The sequence below is a fragment of the Oryctolagus cuniculus genome, chromosome 8, assembly GCF_051225735.1.
Source record: "Oryctolagus cuniculus isolate XC-2025 breed Fujian yellow rabbit chromosome 8, ASM5122573v1, whole genome shotgun sequence".
NCBI classification, from domain to species: domain Eukaryota; kingdom Metazoa; phylum Chordata; class Mammalia; order Lagomorpha; family Leporidae; genus Oryctolagus; species Oryctolagus cuniculus.
Window position 1 is genome coordinate 63,901,386 of NC_142874.1, and position 8,293 is coordinate 63,909,678.

The window sequence follows — 8,293 nt, forward strand, 5'->3', positions numbered from 1 at the left end:
ATTAAGTGGACTGTCTGTTTTTGATGGAGCCTTAGTGGCTGGAGATGGGTGTGGCCTGAGAGCTCTGTTTGGTGTGCCAAAGGTGACATTCCCAGGTTAGGCCTGATGGATCTCTCTCTCTCTTTCTTTCTTTTTTTGATTCAAAAGGGAAGTAATTCCACACAGCTGAATGAAGTCGGAGGTAGTCAGCAGGCACATGATATACCCACAGGAGCCAGAGATCGGAAGCTCTTTCCCAAGGACCACACAGGGAATCTGTTCTGCCCTCAGAGTGGGCTCAAATTCTGCTTCAGTCTCCCACTGGGTTGCCAAAGTTACGGAATTGTAGTGTCTCTGGAGAGTACTCACGTGAATTCCGTGAGTTCTCTCCCCCACCATCTCTTTTTTCACAGTCTCAGTTCAGTAGCACCACAAATTTACTAGGTCCTAATCTCCTCTTAATTTGCCCTGCCCAGAGTCAGGTTTTTCTGCTAGGCTCAGGGCCGGTGCAGACCTGAGGTCGCTCTGCTTATGACGTATGTCCAAGATGGCGCCTGCTCTTTGTCTTGCTCGCCCTTGAGAGGTGAGCGGAGAGAGAGAAACCCCTGTCCGTACCAGTCACATTTTTTTTTCTCTCTCTCTCTTTCTTCCAGTTAGCCTGGTGAACTCCCCCCCCCCCCCCCGCCGGGGGTCGTTCCCTCTAGTCTCCTCTCTCTGCTTGTATGCCAGTGTCTCGGGCTATTGAGGTTCGGCTCACCTCGCGTTCCAGCGCTGGTGTGTTGAGCCTGCCGCTGGTGTCCCGAACTGTGGGCTCCCACGCTCTCCACGCAGGTCCACTGTGAATCACGCGTTCTGGAAGAGTTTCTTCTGCTGTTTCCTCCCCTACTCTTCCTTGAACCTGCAGTATCTCCACTTTTATTAAACTGTCTCTCCCCGGACTATCAGTGTGCTTCCTTCCTATTCCACCATCTTGCCTCCTTAAATTCGATTTTTATTTTATTTCTATTTAGCCATAACTTACTACTTGTGAAATAACCTGTTTTTATCCTACTTTCCCCTGCTATACTTTCCAGTCTCTACTAAAGGAAGAAAGAAAAGAAAGAGGAGATGAAGATCAACAATAAGGAAGAGGAAAGGAAGCAGGAAAAAATTTTGGATGTTTTCACCATAAAAATGGGAAAATAAGATGTTTACTGATATGTTTACTTTGACTAGACAGTCATAATATTTTCATGCATGGAAACATCACATGGTACACTAAATATGTACAATTTTTATGTGTCAATTAAATATTTTAAAATATTTTATAAGTTCTGAAAGGCACCAATATCCTTTTTATAAAGTGTGCTTCTAAGTTGAATTGAAAATTTAGGCTTACAGTGTGTGTGTGTGTGTGTGTGTGTGTGTGTTTTCAGGCAGAGTGGACAGTGAGAGAGAGAGAGAGAGAGAGAGAGAAAGGTCTTCCTTTGCCATTGGTTCACCCTCCAATGGCCGCCAAGGCAGGCTTGCTGCAGCTGGCGTACCGCGCCTATCCAAAGGCAGGAGCCAGGTGCTTCTCCTGGTCTCCCATGGGGTGTAGGGCCCAAGGACTTGGGCCATCCTCCACTGCACTCCCTGGCCACAGCAGAGAGCTGGCCTGGAAGAGGGGCAACTGGCACAGAATCCAGCGCCCCGACCGGGACTAGAACCCTGTGTGCCGGTGCCGCAAGGCAGAGGATTAGCTTACTGAGCCGTGGCACCAGCCTAGGCTTACAGTGTTTTAATACTTATCTCTCTATGCATGTATGCCACTAGATTTTAAGGAGAATAGAGAACATTAAGCTTATATAATATTCTGATTATAGAAGTTCCTAATTAGGTAGTGTCAGTGTAAGTTGTTATTTACTAATTCAGTTGACTTTTTTGAGTCATTTTTATAAGCAAAATTGTATATAACTGCTGCTTTGATTCTGCTTATGGGTCTGTGTGTGTGTATGTAAAAAATGCTGAGCTGCAGAGAAAGAGAGAGATAAACAGACAGACAGACACGTTTCCTATCTGTTGTTTCACTCCCCAGTTTCCCACAATAGCCAGGGTCAAAGTCAGGAGTGAAAACTAAATCCAGATGACCAATGTAGGTGGCAGACTCTGAACTATTTAAGTCATCATTATTGTTTCTCAGGGTCTGCATCAGCATAAATCTGGAGTCAGGAGCTAGAGCAAGGCATTGATACCCAGAACTCAGGCATGTTAACTGGTGTCTTAACTACTTGGATAAATGCCCAACTTGATAATATGAAACCAGGTAACTTTGAATAGAGCATGTATTAAAATTTTTAAAATAAATAATATGCATAGTACACTAAGAATTGTCCACAAAATACTTTTAAAAATAGCTAACTTCAGGACTGGTGCTGTGGCATAGTGGGTAAAGCGACTACCTGCAGAGCCAGCATCCCATCTGGGCACGGATTCGAGTCCCAGCTGTTCCACTTCCAATCTAGCTCTTGTTACAACCTGGGAAAGCAGTAGAAGATTGCCTTGGGTCCCTGCACCCATGTGGGAAGCTCTGGAGGGAGCTCCTGACTCCTGGCTTCAGATTGGAACAGCTCTGGCCTTGCGGTCAATTGGGGATTGAACCATCAGATAGAAGACCTCTCTCTCTCTCTCTCTCTCTCTCTCTCTCTCTCTGTGTGTGTGTGTGTGTGTGTCTCCTTCTCTCTCTGTGTAACTCTGACTTTCAAATAAATAAATAAACCTTAAAATAATAATAATAAAATAGTTAACTTCTCCTATAGACTTTTATAGTACTTATACTTCACAGTTAAATAGACCAAAGCTATTCCTTAATATATTATCTATATCTAGAAACTACTGATCTTTTCCTTTTTTCTTTTTTTTAACTTTTATTTAACAAATATAAAATTACAAAATACAGCTTTTGGATTACAGTAGCTTTTTCACCCCATAATTTCCCTCCCACCCACAACCCTCACATCTCCTAATCCCTCTCCCATTCCATTCACATCAAGATTCATTTTCAATTATCTTTATATACAGAAGACCGATTTAGTATATATTAAGTAAAGATTTCAGCAGCTTGCACCCACACAGAAACACAAAGTGTAAAATGCTATTTCAGTACTAGTTATAGCATTAATTCACACTGTACAACACATTAAGGAAGAGATCCTACATAAGGAGTAAGTACACAGTGATTCCTGTTGCTGAGTTAACAAATGACACTCTCGTTTTTGGTGACAGTAATCACCCTAGGCTCTAGTCATGAGTTGCCAAGGCTATGGAGGCCTTTTGAGGCCTTTGGAACTCCGATCTTATTTAGACAAGGTCATAGTCAAAGTGGAAGTTCTCTACTCCCTTCAGATAAAGGTACCTCCTTCTTTGATGGCCCATTCTTTCCACTGGGATCTCACAGCAGAAATCTTTCATTTAGGTCTTTTTTTTTTTTTTTCTTTTGCAGAGTGTCTTGGCTTTCCACGCCTAAAATACTCTCATGAGCTCCTCAGCTGGATCCGAATGCCTTAAGGGCTGATTCTGAGGCCAGAGTGCTGTTTAGGACATCTGCCACTCTATGAGTCTGTTCTGCATCCCGCTTCCCATGTTTAATTCTGTCAGTTAGTATTAGCAAATACAAGTCTTGTTTATGCGATCCCTTTGACTCTTAATCCTATCATTATGATAAATTGTGACCTGAAACTGATCACAAGGGCTAGTGGGATGGCATTGGTACATGCCACCTAGATGGCATTGAATTGAAATTCCCTGGCAGGGGCCGGCGCCATGGCTCACTATGATAATCCTCCGCATTGCGGTGCCAGCACACAGGGTTCTAGTCCCGGTCGGGGCGCCGGATTCTGTCCCTGTTGCCCCTCTTCCAGGCCAGCTCTCTGCTGTGGCCTGGGAGTGCAGTGGAGGATGGCCCAAGTCCTTGGGCCCTGCACCCCATGGGAGACCAGGGTAAGTACCTGGCTCCTGCCTTTGGATAAGCGCGGTGTGCTGGCCGCAGCGCGCTGGCTGTGGCAGCCATTGAAGGGTGAACCAACGGCAAAAGGAAGACCTTTCTCTCTGTCTCTCTCTCTCTCACTGTCCACTCTGCCTGTCAAAAAGAAAGACAGAAAGACAGAAGGAAAGAGAGGAAGAAAGACAGAAAGACAGAAAGACAGAAAGACAGACAGAAAGACAGACAGACAGAAAGAAAGAAAGAAAGAAAGAAAGAAAGAAAGAAAGAAAGAAAGAAAGAAAGAAATTCCCTTGCATGTTTCTAACTCTAACATTTGGGGCAAGTCCAATTGCACATGTCCGAAATTGTACTTCTCCTCCCTCCCTTATTCACACTCTTATATTTAACAGGGATCACTTTTCAGTTAAATTTCAACACCTAAGAATAATTGTGTGTTAATTACAGAGTTCAACCAATAGTATTAACTAGAACAAAAAAAAATACTAAAAGGGATAAAGTATTAAGTTGTTTATCAACAGTCAGGACAAGGGCTGATCAAGTCACTGTTTCTCATAGTGTCCAATTCACTTCAACCGGATTCCTTTTTGGTGCTCCGTTAGTTATCACCGATCAGGGAGAACATATGATATTTGTCCCTTTGGGACTGGCTTATTTCACTCAGCATGATGTTTACCAGATTCCTCCATTTTATTGCAAATGACCGGGTTTCACTGTTTTTGACTGCTGTATAGTATTCTATAGAGTATAATGGGTTTGATCTTAGAAGTTCTTTCTCACCCATGGCATTGCCTGTATATACAAAGATTGTTGATTTTTGTGCATTGATTTTATATCCTGCCACTTTGCCAAACTCTTCTATGAGTACCAATAGTCACTTAGTAGAGTTCTTTGGGTCCCCTAAATAAAGAATCATATCATCTGCAAAGAGGGATAGTTTGAGTTCTTCCTTCCAAATTTGTATCCCTTTAATTTCTTTTTCTTGCCTAATAGCTCTGGCTAGAACTTCCAGAACTATATTGAATAGCAGTGGTGAGAGTGGGCATCCCTGTCTGGTACCAGATCTCAGTGGAAATGCTTCCAACTTTTCCCCATTCAATAGGATGTTGGCCATGGGTTTTTCATAAATTGCTTTGATTGTATTGAGGAGTGTTCCTTCTATACCCAATTTGCTTGGAGTTTTCATCATGAAAGGGAGTTGTATTTTATCAAATGCTTTCTTTGCATCTATTGAGATTATCATATGGTTTCTCTTCTGCAGCTTGTTAATGTGGTATATTACATTGATTGACTTGCAAACATTGAACCATCCCTGCGTACCAGGGATAAATCCCACTTGGTCTGGGTGCATGATCTTTCTGATGTGTTGTTGCATTCTATTGGCCAGAATTTTATTGAGAGCCTTAAAAACAGAATCAGCGAAGCAGAAAAGAGAATATCGGACTTAGAAGACAGAGCGCAAGAAAGTATACATTCAAACCAAAGCAAAGAAGAGGAAATTAGAAATCTGTGGGAATCCACAGGATACTACTAAAAAACCCAACATTCGGGATCTAGGAGTTCCTGAAGGCATGGAGAGAGAGAAAGGATTAGAAGGCATTTTTAGTGAGATACTGCAGAAAACTTTCTGGGTTCGGAGAAGGACAGAGACATCCTAGTACAGGAAGCTCATAGAACCCCTAATAAACATGACCAAAAGAGATCCTCACCACGACACCATGTAATCAAACTCACCAGAGTGAAACATAACGAAAAGATTCTAAAATGTGCAAAGAAAAATGTCAGATTACTCTGAGAGGATCTCCAATCACACTCACAGCAGACTTCTCAGAAACCCTACAGGCTAGGAGAGAATGGCGAGATATATCCCAGGTACTAAGAGAAAAAAACTGGCAGCCCAGAATATTATAATCTGCAAAGCTTTCATTTGTGAATGAAGGTGAAATAAAGACCTTTCATAGCAAACAGAAATTGAAAGAATTTGTTGCCAGGACATGAACTGGTGCCCATATGGGATGGTAGCACTGCAGGCAGCAGCTTTACTAGTTATGCCACAGTGCCGGCGCCTCCATATATTTTTTACAATAATTAAATTCTATATACTTTTTCTCTTTTATTTTTTGAAGTACCCTACAACAACCCAAAATTATAGTGATGGCACTTGGTCCTGTAATCCACACTAAAAATTTCTAATATTGATTCTCATTTCATTTTTTTGGAGTAATTGGAGAGGAGGAGATGGCAGATCCAATATTCAGACTAATGTAAATATTTATACAAAGTATATAAAAATTCAAGGCAATTTTACTTCTAAAAATGTCAAAGAGGAACTTCCCATCAAGGTCCCAAGTGAATAAGAATTGCCAACAACAATTAACTGATGTAGCTTACCGGCCCCTCTACTCTCAGTTAGACAGAGACCTGAAGCAGCATTTAATCAAAAGGGATTGAGAAAGAATTATAAAGGATTGTGTTTATCTTAACCTAAGCATTGAATGCTCAGCACTGTGTAACAAGCCACAGAAATCTAAGATGTAACTATATATAATGTTTTAAAAGGGGCAAAAGGAGAAGTAGAACACAACATTAAAGCAAGAAACTCCATCTCTTTCCTTTGAACTTTAGAATTTTGGTTAGCTCACAAGAGACCAATCCTATTGTTAGCTGCTCAATAGACAGTGGGAAATTGTAACTTACAGATTTAAAGGTTAGGCTGTATTTAAAAAGTGATATATAGAGGCAGCATGGAGTCTGGAATTATTTATCATCAGTAGAGGCCGTCACTACACAATGTCACCGACTTCTGTGTGGATGGAGAACTCCTTGGAACCCTGTTCAGAAGGCCATCCACCTGATAAAGCACAAGCCAGTCTGAGACCATGAAGACTGAGAGTCATCCACTCTCACAAAGATGCTCTTCAGTTATGGACGTGCTTGGAATTAGGCATGGGAAGACTTCTACTCATGTTTAAAGGAAAAGTCCATAAATAAGCATGTCTTCATGGATACATTTGACCTAAGTGTTCAGAGAATCATGCCAATTATGACACATATGTATATAATATTTTCACTTCTTTCCAAATAAGTGTTTTAGATCAAATCAGTTTTCTAGTGGAGTGAGATGAAGCCAGTTGAATATTTTTTTTTTAATCCAACAAACAGGGAAAATAGGACTCACAATGTGACAAGAACTTAGCATTGTGCTTTGGAGGAGATAAGCAATGAAAAATATTAAATTTAAAGATCTTAAAATCTGGTGGAAGTGATCAGAAATATAGAACAATCAACATGGTAGATATCAGCACATTATATACCCAGAAACAATTTTAAAAGTGCCGTAATAGCTGTAAGAAGGAAGAGCGAAATTCTAGCCTTAAGTAATGGACAAAATTAGAACAAGTGCAGGGAAAGTTTGATGTGTCAGCTAGGCCTTGAAAACTGAGTACAATTTCCACAGGTGGAAATAGTTGTGAGGGGTATTGTAGGCAAAGGGAACAAGAATTGCTGAGAACATTGTATGCAATCAAAATTAGAGGGATTCAGGAGCTGTTTAATAGTCTGATCTTGCTTTATCAGATTCCATAACTCGGGGCACCAGCATGTTGGGAATCAGATGACATTGTGGTCTGTCTGGTGATTTAGCTTACACCACACCAGACCCAACCTTCAGTACATTAGATGACAAGGCTATTTACTCCTTCTGATAGCGTCACGGCCTTGTAGGGTTGGCCATGAGATACTACTCTACTAACACAGAAAAGAAGATGTATTCACACTGGCTTTCCTCTCTCCTTCCTGCCTTGAAACTCCATTTCATTTTAAGCAGATTTTTAATGAAAAATGGATGATGCATACAAATGGGCATGTGTATAATGTACAAACAAGTTAAAGAAGAATAACTGAACCCATGCAGCTGCCAGTCAGTTTACAAAATACCAAATACCAAATTTCATCATAGTTTTTATACTGGTCTTTTTTTCTTATGCTACACATTTTTTTAAAAATGTTCCGTGAGTGATGTCTCATGTTTAAGGGTGATGCACTACAGAGTTTGCTGTGTACCAATCAAGTTTGTTAATTGTTTTATTTTTGGGCAGATATCTAGGCGCTTCACCAGTGGACCATAAGGCTTAACATCTGTGGGTCTATTCTCTTGGGCCACTTGAGTTCCTCTGAAAATATTCTGATTTCCTCTTGGAGCTGAGTTGGTTTCTTCTAGTCACGAGGGAAAACCAAAGAAAGAGGCAATGTCAGTGATGCCATCCTTTAGCAGATTAATTAATCTGCTTCCCTCAGAACTGTATGTTGTTAAGTAACAACAAAATCTAAATATGTAAGGTGTTCACCCAAGTGTTC